The 14,761-nt window shown below is 42.3% G+C and overlaps 1 long non-coding RNA gene across 3 annotated transcripts in view; it reads left to right on the top strand.

The window, feature by feature from the left end:
* The window catches only part of LOC109291545, a 23,175-nt gene that overhangs the window by 726 nt on the left and 7,688 nt on the right, over nucleotides 1–14,761 (top strand). Inside the window, exons 1-2 of one of the 3 annotated variants that reach the window (XR_002095881.1) lie at nucleotides 7,804–10,421; nucleotides 10,501–10,630. This is a non-coding gene — a long non-coding RNA (uncharacterized LOC109291545). Of the gene's footprint in view, nucleotides 1–7,803; nucleotides 10,631–14,761 lie in introns of those variants that run through there. The other 2 variants (XR_002095880.1, XR_002095879.1) reach the window with 2 other exon arrangements.

Here is a 14,761-nt window from a genome sequence, read left to right on the forward strand (position 1 = left end):
GCTGGCGGTTGGGAGGCCGGGAGCGCCCGTGAGGCAGCGGCTGGCCCTGAACTCGGGTTCAGCCAAACCCATTGTGAAAAATGAGTCCCTGAGCCTAGGGAAGGAGGACGTCGCTCGTGACAGGAAGGGAATGGCCTCCCAGGCCGACCCTGCCTTCTCTTTCTTTAGGCTTTGCAGTGCCGCTTGCCGTGTTGCCAAGTCAAGAGAAAGAAAGAAAAAAAAAAAGGGTACTGCCTTTAAAAACCAGGCCAACCCACTTCAAAGGGAGGGGAATGGGGGTGCTTATGAGCCCGCCTCTCAAAAAATTAAAGTGACTTTTAAAAAGAAGCCCAATTCTACTTATTACAAGCGGACTTGGCTACGCTAGCCACTTGCCGCAGCTGCAGACAGGGGAGTCCTGCCCCGCTGGACACAGGCTAAAGGGCAAAACGGGAGGTGCCAGCTGTGCACTGATGCTGACTTTCTCCCGTGGCAGTGAATCCCTCCACCAGCAGCAGCTGAAAGGGCCAGAGTCAAGTGTCAAGCAGCTCCCTTTAAAATGAGTAAGGCTGCGATTCTGAGGCCAGGCCGACACCTGGGATAAATAACTACCTTCCTTGGGCACTGCAAACAACTGGCACTGCCTCTCTCACAGAAGTTGTTACGATGTTACTGAGGTGAACAGGAACATAACTGTGAAGTAGGGAAAACAAGAGGTCACCCCTACATAGAGCAGACAGATAAATAAAACAGGCATCTGTACCACACCCTAGGTTGTATTCCTTTGTCCATCAGAAGTTCTGGCTAAATGTCCTGTTGACACTCCCTTTCTCCTTCACTACATCCTGCTCAGGTTTGTTGTCAATAGATAGCAATGTCACAGCCTGACTGAAAGCAAAGCTGGCTCTGCTCTGTTAGTATCCTTAGCTGTGCTCCCACCAGTTACATTGCCTCTTGTTGTAATGCCATCTTTTTGTCATTGCCTTGCACTGTGACACCAACTCTAGCCCATTTTCCATAACTGTCTTTGCACTGTTTTTCCCCACCCTGCTCTTTCCAGGCAACCTCATATAATTCTGTTGCCTCTCACCATGGTGCCAGGCTCCTAAAGTGGCTATAGTGAGAGTCTAAAATATTATTAGACAGTGATATATAGTGATATATATAAAATATTTATAGTGAACCTAATATATTAGGTGCTTAATATGGCTCCTGATATGGCTATAGCAACACCAGGCTCCATGGTCTTTAGGGTCCTATTATAGCAAGAGTGATTACCACTTTACTAGTGCTGCTTGGATGGATGGCAGAGCCATGTTGTTATTCTGTGAACAAGGTGCAGTGGCATATAAGACCCTTGAAAGGAGTCCTCATTATTAGGGATTCTTTCTCTTTGTCTTCTCAAGGACAAGCTGAGCTATGCAGTGGGCCACAAGCAAAGTTCTTGTGTTAACATCCTCACTTGGGACACATTAAGTGCCCTACATAATTCTGTTGCCCTTTAGCAGCACAATAAAGATAGCAATATTTCATTACAGCCAAGGCAACCACATGCAGAGTTTCAACCAAAGTTGTCTGCCTTGGGTTTTTCACTTCCTACAGTACATCAGTAATTGGTGCCTGAGATCTCCTTCTTCTATAGCACAAAACAGAACATTAATAAACATACTGCACCCCCTCTTCCTCCTCCTGGCAAATTATACATATACATGCAGTCCTCAACTTTCAACGTTTTGAGTTACAACGTTTCGAACTTACAACATTTATAAATTGACACCGTTTCAACTTTATGACATCAGTTTCGACTTTACAATGCTTGATCCAATGCAATGCCACACCAGAAAACAAGGTCGCTTATCTCCCTGGAGAACATCTGTCCAAACTTCCTTGGATACTTTCTTTAAGAAATCAGACAAACCTGCAGACAAGATTCCTGAGGAGACTCTAGCCAAGAACTCTTCAAAAAGTCCAGCAAAGTCACCTCAAAGAAGTCCTTACAAATCGATACATATCGATTTACAATATAAATACACTGATGTAGCTATATTACTCATCTATAATTGTTCAAGTACAAAATTCTGGGGTATTTTTAGTGAAAATTGGGCCTTGGTTCTGGAACCAATCCCCCATTTATAACATTGTTTCTTATGAGAAAATTGGTTCTGAGCTGCAAAGTTTTGACTTAAGATGCAGTTTTCAGGAACTAATTGTGTTGTAAGTCCGAGGACTACCTATATTATTTCCACTTCATTTTCAGAGGGTCTTAAACAGCTTACTACTGTTGCCACAAGCCTGTGAGGTAAGTGTACTGTTCCTGGCTAACTATCATGGCTCTATGGTAAGTTAACCTTCTTTCCATCCTGATAACCCTGCCTATTGAGAGTGAGGATTACATGAGCAAATGGGAATGTTTTTTAGAGTAGTGACAGTGAAACTTCCCTTAAAAGACTCATGTATTGGCACAGTCGTTTCTGTAGCCTATTCTCATGTTGGAATTTCTAGGAGACAGGGATCATCAGCTGCATCTGTGCTTGCATTGTCAAATAACAGGTCTTGCCAAAATCCTTTCTTTTTTCAAAGAGATCTGGTAAAAAAGGTGGAATGAACTTCTCTTTCTGGGCTGGCATAGTGAGGACATCATTGTGAGCTCAGTGGGCATAAATGCATTTGCCATGGCCATTAAGACAGAAGAGCCAGAGCTCTTAGAAGATGTGAGAGACTGAAGCTCTAATGTGATCTACATTCTAGGATACATTATGGGATTCTCCTCATTACACAGATGTTCCTAATTACATGCATAGGGTCAAGTCAAGTCAGTCCAGAGGCTTTTGTGACTGTTGGGGCACTTTAGATGCTGTAACAACCCTCCTAGGTTAGTTGAATTGCTTTGCATCATTGGTGATTCTTTGGGGAATGCATAGGGTAGAACCTGATTATTCGCTGAAGTTCTATTGCAAAATTTGAGTGGTGGCTTCTTTCCAGCAGGCTCTTCTTGCTAAGGGCTGAAGTTACATACTGTCTCAAATGGTTTATGTCAGTGATTCCCAAAGGGTGTGCCAACACCCTAGTGTTTCACAATAGCAACAGAAATATGCTGTAAAAATGGGCTGAATGAGACCCTGGCTGAGCCAACCTTACACAGCTAAATGAGGTTCCAGCCATGCCAGAACCACTGCCGCCAGACTGGCCCTGAATGGCTGGACCAGACCCACACAAAGGGATCAGGTCCCAGACACATTGGCCCCATACAAAGGGACCAGACCATGCCTGGGTCAGCACTATGCATGGGATAGTGAACAAAGTGTACCACTAATTTTAATCCAGGAAAAAAGTGTGCCCCAGGTATCAAAATTTTGGGAAACACCGCTGGATGGATAGGAAAAGATTCTTTGGTCCTACCTTTATTGGAACTGATCTTATCCTAGGTTTGCTCCTGTAGATTGGCAGAGTTCTTCTGACTTTTCCACTAGCAATAGCATAAGTAGTACCTTAGGTCAGTTTTCCGTCTTGTGCTTTCCAGCAGCACAAGTTTTATAACAGAACTTTCTCCTCTAGAGCGTGTTGCTGAGGATCATGTTGGTACTTATTTCTGTCCGAGTCATGAATTAGAACTATATTGGGTTGTAAGTATCTCTTAATTTCTCTCTTCATTGAGCAACTAAGCATAAGTTGAGGTAATTGGTTAGTTCAGCTGACACACCGAAGCATAAGTCTGAGGGTAATTTGGGTTCTCTTGAAGCATAATACAATTCCTATAGAAACATTCTTTGTGGCATTGAATTAATACACCAATGATGCAACATGCTGGCTCCAATTCAGCTTATACGCTGAGCATGAGTCCTCATAACGTTCAGAAATGTTAAACTGTTCTACCTCAAGATCTCCTTGTGGGTGATAAAAGGTGGTTCAGGAGATTGTAATTCTTGCTCAGATGCTATGCTCCCTTCAAGAGGAAAATACCCTTTTCAAAATCCCTTCTTTGGTCAAAATGTATCCAAGCTCTAGAAATCCATACAGGGAAAAGTGTCTCCCTCAGCACTTGAACTGGGCTGGCCTCTGATCTTACTTTGGATATGCCTGCACATACCATGTAAAATGGTCGTTCACTAGAATATTCCCAATATTATTTTGATCCACTTCTAAAGACAGACAGGAAATCAGGGCTTACTGGTTTTGCAATAAGTGCTGTGTTCCAAATATGCTGCTCTGGAGAATAAAGCCTTTCTTTGTGAGCCAGCTGGGGATGGCCTTCAGCCTGTAGTAGACCCAAACACCCTCCTGTCTGTTTCATGTGACCTTGTCTGGGTAATCAAGGAACAGTTCCCTACTTAATATAAACAGTCTTTATTATAGCAGTTTCTTACACAGCTGTTGCAGGGCCTGCTGTTCTTCCCTAGCCTCTCTAACTCTCTTCCTATCTCCGCCCCCTCATTTCCTATTCCTCCTTCAGACTCCTCCTTTCTGCTGCTGCTAGTTTACTTCTGAGATCCATACATACTGTTACACTGTCTCCCATTTAGATCTAGGCCTACAATAGATGTTCGTAACTGGGGATGAATCATCCCTTTGGCAGCCATTCATTGGCTAGTATATTGGCAGGAAGCTGACCCATGCCAAGCAGAGTCAAACCAGTAGAGGAGCTAGTGATGAGCTGTCTGTACAATAAGTCTCCTAATAAATTTATAAGCTACACTGACCCCTGCTCTTGCTTCTGCTACCTGTGTCTGGTTTCTGACCTTTGGCTAGCCAGGCAACAACTCTCAACTCCTGACTTCTGGGCCGTTCCTAATTTGCAGCTTCCTGGCCCCAACTTGAATTGCAGTTCCTTGACTTCAGTTTGCCCCTGATTCTAGCCTGTTCCTGACATCCAGATTTTAACCATCATCCTGTCCTGACTTCCCATTCAGATTCCAGTTCTTGGTCCTAACTACTAGGTATGGCTGCCCGTATTCTTCTCGTGGCATTCTGTGGACATTCTGTCATTTCCTGCAAACGTCTTTAGCCATAGGATCCAAACAAGTTCTAGGGCTCAGTCTGTTCCAAACATTCAGAATCATTGTGCAAAACCATCCTGGCAAGGGCTTTATACTAACGTGGTAGCATTAGTTGTATTTGCTAATTGTCATTTAATGCAACATTCTATTAATCAGTATTAATTTGTTCCAGTCCTTCAGGAGTAGTTTAGTATCTGTGTAGATAGGGATAATCTGCATTTCTGCCCTTTTCTTTAACAAGCAGAAATGTCCTGGTTATCACTAAGCTGGCACCTTGCCAGTTGGCAGTGTTGAGCCTTATCAATAGAGATTGAGCCAGCACAAAATAATGCACTAAGGCTAATATGACACTTATAAAGGCAGTCCCAAAGTTTGCATGACATACCTATGAAGACTATTCTAGGACTGGCAAATACACAATCAGCAATCATATATCTGTTGCAAATGAGCTCCTGATATACTGGGAAGTGGAGGGTACAAAAGTGTCTATGAACTCCAGCAGTTTCATCTGTCCTTATGTGGCAATTTTTACATTTAGAATGCTAGGCAGATAGGAACCTTTTCAGTTCTTTACTGAGATGGATGAATCACTCTCAGGACAGGTTTTTGGATGGAGAGAGAATACAACAAAAGCTATTTAGGCTTTGTTCTGAATACTAACCTATAAGAAAGGTTAGGCTTTGTTCTGAAAACTAACCTATAAGAAAAAAAAGCCTGTGAGCTATCTACATCTGTCACATGCCAGAGGGAAGAAACTTCATGAACAAGGACCTCTGGCTGCAACTGCCTGGGAAACAGCTTGAAGATTCACTAGGATTCACTATCTAGTTAGGTACTTAGAAGCATTTGAGGCAAAGGTTCACAGTTGTGCTGTAGGTACTGTTTTATAGCTATAACTTACTGCTCATTCTTCTTACTAAAACAATTATGTTTTAGTCAACTTGTATTTGGTTATCTTCTCTGCATTCTTAATGAACACAAACTGAATTTGGAATGGATGACTGGTACTGTATCCACAAGAAAAGGAAAATTGACTTCTGACCACGAAGGTGAAAGAAGCAGAGCAGAAATAACAGTGTAAACCTTTGCTACAGAATACAAATCCTAAATCAGTCAGAGCAGCAGGGGTGTGAGGCAGAGATTTCAGCTTTGTACACAGTGCTGTCAGACACCTTCCCCTTTCTTCCCCCCATACAAATGTCATTTACTCTGAGGAACATGACAAAAGTTATAACACATAAAAGTACAATATTTAAAACATCAAATATTAGAATGCAAATGTAACCTGGGAACACCCAAGGGTGCGCCCATCCTCAGTTGGAAGGGATAGATGAGGCAGGCAACAGTGTTGCGAGAAGGACACCAGTGATTTGAGCGCAGGTTCCTCTTTCCTCTATAGAGTCAACTCCAAGCCAATGCTCTTAATTATTTACAGTTTATTGAATGATAATTTACCTAAACATAAAATGAAATATCATATACATATATTTACACAGTGAACATTTATCAATAACCAAGGTCAAACCCTAAATGACGCTCTAGGAAAATTACTCCCAACCACAACAGAGAAAACAATATGCCCACAAAATAAAATCAGAAATTACTTTGTTCTATGATAACATTATTTACCCATCACAACCAAATAACTGCAGCAACATCAATACAATACAACATCTCATTACAAAATATAAGGCGCAGACACAAACGTTCTTCATAACATCTATCCCTTATATATATATCCCTGCTCGGAGGGGTGGGGGTGTCCAGGAAGCACCACAGGCCCCCTCCCCTTAGGCCCTTGCCTGAGCAGGGGACTGCTCCCCCAGCCACTTTCTCTGGGTTGCCTTCCCCAAAGGACCTTCCCCAGTGAGACCAAAGGGCCCAGTGACTCATGCTTCCTCAGGTGGTGGTGGTCAGGATGCAGCTTGATAGGTCTCCTCCGTGCTGCCACTGAAGTGCCTCTCCAGGCCTTCCTGCACTGCCAGGCCTCTCCCACCCTGTGCCCTGCTCTGGGCACTGGGGACTTGTCTCCTCTCAGCTGCTGTGCTGCTGCTGGCTCCTGGGTCTCACACCCCAGCACTATTTTCTTGTGCCCTGGCTTTGGCACCGAGGGCTCTTTTAGTAAAGGCTGGGCTCGTCTGGCTTCATGCTGGATGGCTAACCCAAGCCGCCTTCACTGTTCTCCGACTCTGCTCTCTCATGTGCCCCTTGTGCACCTCCCTGCCAGCAGCCTGCTGGAGTTAGGGGCCTGAGCCTCCCTGCTGCAGCTCCCAAGGTCTGGGCCTGTGCACCACCCTGCACACTGTGGAACCTGCTGGCCCTCTGGGGTTGCAGGCTCAAGCCACTGCTTACGGCCCCCAGAGCCCTAGCTCTGTGCCAAAATGTGCACCGTGACATCGGCCAGGGTTACAGGCTTGAACTGCCACTTGAACAGACTCCCAAAGCCTGGACTCTGTGCACTGTGATAGGCTTGAGCAGTCTCACACCACTCCCAGGGCTAGGTTTCCATGTACTGTCGCCAGGTGCCATCCAGAGCCGGAGTGGTCTTGCAGCACTCCCAAAGCTGCTTCTCCAGTAGCAGCTTCAGGAGCCTTGGGCCTACTGCCCGCTGGGGGAGAGCTCCCCAGCTTTTCTTGCTGCACTCTTCTTAAGTCCCTTGTCACATCTGCCCACCATGCTGAGCACGCTGGGCTTATCTACACTGGAGGCCCCGCCCCTGAAGTCTGCCAGACCTGCAAAGCGCAGTCTTTAATCAGGTCCAGGGGCTCCCCTCCACTCTCCCCAAAAAAGGGGGCAGGGCAAGCCCTCTCAGCTGTTACCTGATTGGTAGAAATGTTCCACCAATCCAAAGTGTCTTTCTCCAAGCCAGGCTTGTTGGCACAAGCAGTGAGCCCACCACACAAAAAACCACATCAACAGAACAAGGTATGATAATTACCCAACAAAACCAGCTCTGCTCTATTGAGAAACATCACTGGCACAGAATGATACTGATTTAGAATCCTTTTGTAGCTGTATTTTGTGGGGCATTTGTGGGGTGGGGTGGTGGATGTAGGATGTGCTTGGGGAAAAGAGCTTTGTGCTAGGGTAAAAGTTGTGGTATGAGTATTGAGAGAGGGTAATTAATGGAAATGTTTGGTAAGGGAAGTGGGGGTGTTGTGTGTGTTGCAAGTGTTGGAGAGGGGAGAAGTATGTAGTGTGATTTTGGGGATGGAAGGGGTTGTGATGGAGGAGGGTATGTGGTTACTCCCCATGAGTTGTGGGGACGTTTGTAGGAGTGAGGACATATCCAGCTCCTAAAACAACCCAGTCTATCACTGTGCCAGGGGACAGCTCTAGGGCATTGGTTGTAAGGTGCTGCGCAGGCTCCAGGCGCACAGCCTTGTCTCCCTGCTCGTGAGCTAATAAACAATGCTCCACAGCAAGCGTGATATCCAGGAGACTTACTGGGATTAGATCTAGGACAATTAGGCTGGGTGCATGGATCCCCAACCTCAGGGTACTCCAGTTCTTACCCACTGCCCCTATAACCATTACCCACACAGGCCACCCTGCACCTCAAGTGTCCCCAGGGTCTTTTATCCTCATCTATTGCTCTGTTGTACCCCCATCTTTCCCAGATCCCTGCTTCCTCACTAGTTGACCACTACTGCCTCAAAGGATGCAATAGTATACCACTTTCTATTCACCCAGGTATATGCAATTACTAGCTGGGCATTTGTTTTTCCACAATCATTAATTCGAGCAGGCTACGTAAAAAGCTACCCTCTTACTGGAAAAAGTGTATGAAGTTATATATGCTTCACATGCCTGCCTATACCCATGGTCAGAGGACAAGTTTCGGTTACAAAAACAGCTTTCTATTTCTGTTCTGTCTAGCTAACTAGCAATTCATGCGGTCAATTGCAAAAGCTGTCTGAATTGAGAGGTCATTTCTCACACTGGTGGTAAAAGGATTTAACTGGGACTACATGAACATGAAATCAATACTAAGTAAAATGTTTTATCAACAGTTATATACAGCAAATGGTTTTGGAACCATCTCATTTTTCATGGTGAATGAATAATTAAAGTAGCTCATAGTAAGCACATCTAAGAAGTCTGACTTTTAAAAGGTGAGAGAGTGAATTAATGTTCTTGTAATAAATGCTGGATCCCATTCTTTGCCTCAGAGAAGTAAGGAAATTTTGCAGAATGGTTTGTGCTTGTATGAATGATGGAACTGATCATCTTATTTATTCTGAGCATATAGCACCTTTCATTGCAAAGTATTCCAGATGCTTCAGAAACTAAATAAAGGAATTCCAGAGCATAAAGAAGTATCATGGCATTAGTCCAAAGTGCTGTCTTTTACAATAGGATCATAACAGTGATCTGTTTTATTTAGGAACATTAGAAATGTAGCCATTTAAGCTCTGCCAGTGAATGAAGGGGACAGAGGAGTGAATGTAACCAAGGATTTAGTAAGAGCATTATCAGATCTGCCAACACATAGAAAATAGCTTAGTATCTCTGCTCTTCCATTAAAGATGCAGTTTTTTAGATTTTCTCTTACTCTAAAAAAAGGCTGCATAGAATTCATCTGCCATTACACAAAGGTCTAGTCTGATCCCGGCTTCTTTCCCAGACCTGAAAAGACACCTTGTGGCTGAAAACTTGAGATCTCTCACAAATGTAATAAGTACTTCATATTTGATGCTTAGACCACTAATCACTGTGGGTAAAACTCAGACCAACATCATATATCAACTCGTAGCCTGCACCGTAACATTGGTGAAGAACAGTTTCCTCTCACTGCTGGTAGATTCTGTTAGTATCAATGAGGAAGTTGTTTCCTCACCTGAAAGTAGATGCAGCCTTTGGCAAATTGGCCAAGTGGGTTTGGAGAAATCAAGGTCTCTATGAAGGTAAAGGTTTAGGAGGGCTGCTGCTCTTGTTTTGCTTTAGGGGTGTGAAATCCAAGATATCATACTGGGGACATTTGAAGAATGTCCCCTTCTGGCATTTGAAGAAAAATCAACCAATGTTTCTTGTGTTCCCTCCTGAGGGATGAAGAGCTTGACCAAATATCTAATGTCAGGATGCTGCAACAAGATGATAGTTACTGAATAGAAGCATTGATGAAGTAGATGTAGTTCTGTTGCGCTAGCCATGTCCCATGCACGAGTGATGAACACATGCCTAAGCAACTGCTTTATGGAGGAGTGCAATACATTCATCAACAGCAAGGGGGACAGAAAAGCATTTCAGACCTGCTGAAGTTCCATCTTGTTCAGAGCAGGATGCTGACTCCTGGGAGCCATTGGTTGGACATGGACAGCAAGGACATGAGAAGATCAGCGGGTGTTGACTACTCTGAGCAGCAACATAATATTGTTCCTGAAGAAAAGCATGCTAGAGTTAAGGAGCAAAAAGCAGCAGAAATTGCAGACCGTACATCTGCCACAGGTATGTGGGTAGCATTGTAAGGAAGGTGGTTGAAGCTGTTACATATTGGCTTGTTGATTTATGTGTTCATTTATTGCAGCACTAGGAATCCAGTTGATATTTCCTCAGACTGAGATAACTAGATATATTGATTGGGCTTTGATGGTTTGGCCTGGCCATCCCTGAATCCAGGGGATAAATGGAAATTATGACAGCAGCTACATATGAAGGTAATCTCACAAGAGTTTACCTAAGCACTTTAAACTTAAAATGTAGATCCATTTTGTGGTGAACAGAATTTCTGGCCAATGATGAAAGCAATAGTCTGACTGCATACTTGCTTAAAGACCAGGTCTGAGGGATAAAAGGATTTCCTGAGGCCAGATATACATATGTTAAGATAATTTTGTTTTTACATTAAAATTTAAATTAGTATTTAAATTTCTACTTGTGAAATATATCCAGTTACTGTTCAAAGATTTTCATTTAAGTACTGCTGGTTATAAACTGCTAGTTTCCTAGCAGTTCCAGAACTGAGCTTCTGCAACTAAAGAATATATTTCTGTAATAACAGCAACTGAAAGGATTTACAAGATTAAGTAGAGCACTCTTCTGTTCAGCTATGTTTTTGCTGCAATATTGACAAGAGCAAACAAATCTTGCACAGTCTAAAGGAGCCTTTGTTATTAATATAGTATCTTTTATTCTAACACCAATCTTGGTGAATTATGTTTATTCAGTGCACCTTAAACAACTGCGTATGTTAAGCATTGCACTATTGCTTTATTTTAGATATGTTGACAACATTTTACCGTTTCATACAACCCTTTTATATAGTTATAGGCTGTATGTCTCTTCATATTATAAGGGTATGCAAGTGAAGCTTTTCAGAAAAAAAACTTGAAAAACACTCATTCAGCTTCTTTCTTTGCACTATTGTTGTTCCCTAGGTGCTGTGAATAATTAACAAGATGCTGAAGAGCCGCCTTTTGACAATAAGGTATTTTAAAGTCAGAATTGATTTTTGTATGAAAACATTTATGTAATGGATGGCTTCTTGTTTTACAACAGACTTTTAAGGCACAAACTTGGTGCGGGAAGAGATTCTAAAACATCCTAAATGCAATAAGAAAGAGTTTTATTGCTCAGCTTTCTGCAATGGAGTGAATTTGAGATTTTCTTTACTCAAAACTTGAGTCAGTGTGAAAAAATGAGTTTAAAAGGGTTTTAGTTTCCACACAGATTTCTGCACACATGATACATCTAGTTTCCTATACTATGCCCACCAATGAGACACTGGATACAGGGTTTAATCTGGACTCAATATGGCAACTAAGTAATTGCTAAAATGAAGAGAAGTCCTGGTTGAATGAAGCATATAGGATCCTTTCAAAAGGAATAACTGACTGGCTTAAATACAATTATTTTAAATTACAGATAAAACCTGTCTTCAGTTACTGCAAGACTTTCGTTTGGCTTTTGGGGTTTATGAACTAATAAAATAAATTAGCTCTCATTTGAAGTAACTTGTAGGGTTTACTTGTGGAAAAAGTAGAATACAATAGGAAAAGTAATATCATATATGTTGAATGTTATTAAAGTATGCACATCTCTGATACGTTTATATAAATTACTCTTTCTCTATATTAAAACTCTGAACGAACTGTTTAATACTCACATTAAGCTAGTATCTCAACTTGATTATGTAATGTTGATCAAAATCCCATTGATTTCATGAGCTTTGGATCAGTCTATTTGCTAGCATCCAACCCTATTTTTTTTAAAGAGAAATGTAAAGGGAAAAAAATGTCACCTTGGGTGTATCTAGATGTGCACTTTACTGTAGAGTTGACTAATGAGCTCCACAGTAAAGCTTCACAATTTATACATGTGCCAATATTAGGTCACAGTAAATTAATTAAGTCTGCTGTAGGATAGTACTTTCAGGGACATGTAGACAGTGACAGAGCCTGGCTAGGACATGAGGGTACTAAAGTGCAGGGGCAGGCTTTAGCACCCTCATGCCCCAGCCAGCCCCTCCACCACCTGATGCCAGCACCTGGAGCCCAAGGCTGACCCCTTGTGTCCCCTGCCAGCCTGGAGCTGCTCTGCCCCAACTCAGAGTGCTGCAGTTCTGGGTACAGGGTGCACATGCAGATGCTGTGCCTGGAAGCAGCTGACTCTGGCACAGACTGCTGGAGTTTATCATGTTGCATTGAATTGCACCTGTAGAAATACCCTGTGTTTCTTCATCATGTTGCAAAGATCTGAAAGTCTCCTTGCCACTAGTCTTCCCTCAAGAAAAAAAGTATTCTGCTTGCTATTCCTAAAGTTCTAAAAACAATTCTTAATCTTCCCTATTGGTTGTAGCTTTTTCCCTCAGCGTTCCTCAAGCTTCAGCTGATAGGATGAGGGTTTAAAAATTCTTGCAAACAAGAATTCTGGAAATTTGCGTAAAACAGATATAATGAAAACACACAAACACTTTTCCCCCTTTCAGTAGCTTTAATTTCACTTCATGCCACTTGCGTAATCACACAACTTCCTCAAAACAAGGACATTAAGACCCGGTAGTCCCCATATTATAAAAACAGTTGAGTTAAGTGTTGAGCCCTTCTTTTATATGACAAAAAGAAGGGCATGGATACATTTTTTCCCACTCTACAAGTCACCAATAATAAAATCAGGATTAAAAGAAATGTAACTGAGAGCTGTAGAAATTCTGACAGGGTCCTTAACATAGCACTTCATTTCTTAATGCCTTCAGTTTTAAAACAGGGGTGCTCAAGCCCCAGCCCAAAGAGCTGTGCCATCCAGCCTACACAGGTCGCCTGCTACCAAATTTCCAGATCTGCAAGAAGCACCTTAAACAACTTGGTATGTTAAGCTTTGTACTATAGCATGTAGAATCAATGGATGGAGCTGGTCTGGGGCCCAATCTAGCCACATGGGCCAAGCAGAGGCATCACCAAGCCCTGATTCAGTCACATGGGGCTAAAGGAGGTGGCGCGGGGTTCTAATCTGGTAGTGCATCACCGAGAGAGGTGGCATGGGGCTGAGCGGAGGCAGCAGTGGACTAAGTAGAGGCAACACAGGGTCCGATTCTAGTGCATAGCATCAAAAGGTTGAGCACTGCTGTCTTAAGACAATCACTGCTACTTACAGTTTGCCTATTAGGAAGTTAGCAGGTTCTAGTAATACAAAATAATTAAAATAATTACAGGAATACAACTACTATCTTAGTACATAATTTTAATCTTGGAGTGAGCACAATAACCTTCTGGGGCATTCTGTAGCAATATGGCAATATTTCTTCTTTCCATTATAGGATTAAAAACACTAGTTAGAGTCACTGGGAAAGGAAAGTCACGTTTGTTTTTAGATACCTATTTTTATTTTCAATCCATTAAATAAGAGCACAAATGAGTTTGCTTTGTAACATGAAAAATACCACATTGGTAGTCTGATTTCAAAAGCTTTTATGGCTGTTTTCTTTATAAAAGAGAACACAATAATAAAAATTGATTAGCATTATGTATTTTCTGCCTCTTTTTGTGAAATAACTGTGTTGGCTCCTAAAGAAAAGGGATTTTCATATGTATTAAGTAACATTTGGAGAAACAGCAAGTTATAACTATCCATACTAATGAAATATACACTTAAAAGTTCTTTGCATCCTTTTTATACATCCATTTTGGGAGACTTAATCTATTGAATGATAAGGTACACACATTTTGTGGCCTATTGGGAAATGTCTTCAGAATCTCAGAGGGTAGGCCAACAAGCTTGAAAATAGTAACTTTGGATATCATCTTGTATCAATTGCTATAACTATGTTAACATCAGCTGAGGCTATGCCCCTCTAATATAGTTCTTCAGGACTTTGAAAGGCCAAAACAAGACAATTTCTTCTTACTACTTTATCAGGAGGTAAGAGGCAGAACAATAATTTGTATAAGTGCAAATTAAAGCAACTACATTTTTTCTTCATTTTTGGTTCGACTAAGTAACAGTGGCAGGAGATTAGAGCATGTCATTAGTGACAAAGTGTGAAGATGGTGAGATGGATAAACAGCATTTCATGAGAATGTAGTCTTTGAATTCCAAACACAAATTTCCTGGAATTCAAGCTATCTATGGGACTCCACCCATGACTGGACCTCAGGTATAGATGGCTATATGCTGTACAGGAGGGATCGTGTAGATAAAAGGGGCGGGGGTGTAGCTCTCTATGTTAAGGAAGGCTACATGTCCCTGCAAGCTGATATTGGCGACCAGGGTGGATGACTGGAGACCCTCTGGGTTAAAAAAGGTGAGGAACACGGCACAGGGGACACGATGGTGGGAGTCTACTACAGACC

Source organism: Gavialis gangeticus, unplaced genomic scaffold (assembly GCF_001723915.1).
Source record: "Gavialis gangeticus isolate Ggan-Ray unplaced genomic scaffold, GavGan_comp1, whole genome shotgun sequence".
Taxonomy (NCBI): domain Eukaryota; kingdom Metazoa; phylum Chordata; order Crocodylia; family Gavialidae; genus Gavialis; species Gavialis gangeticus.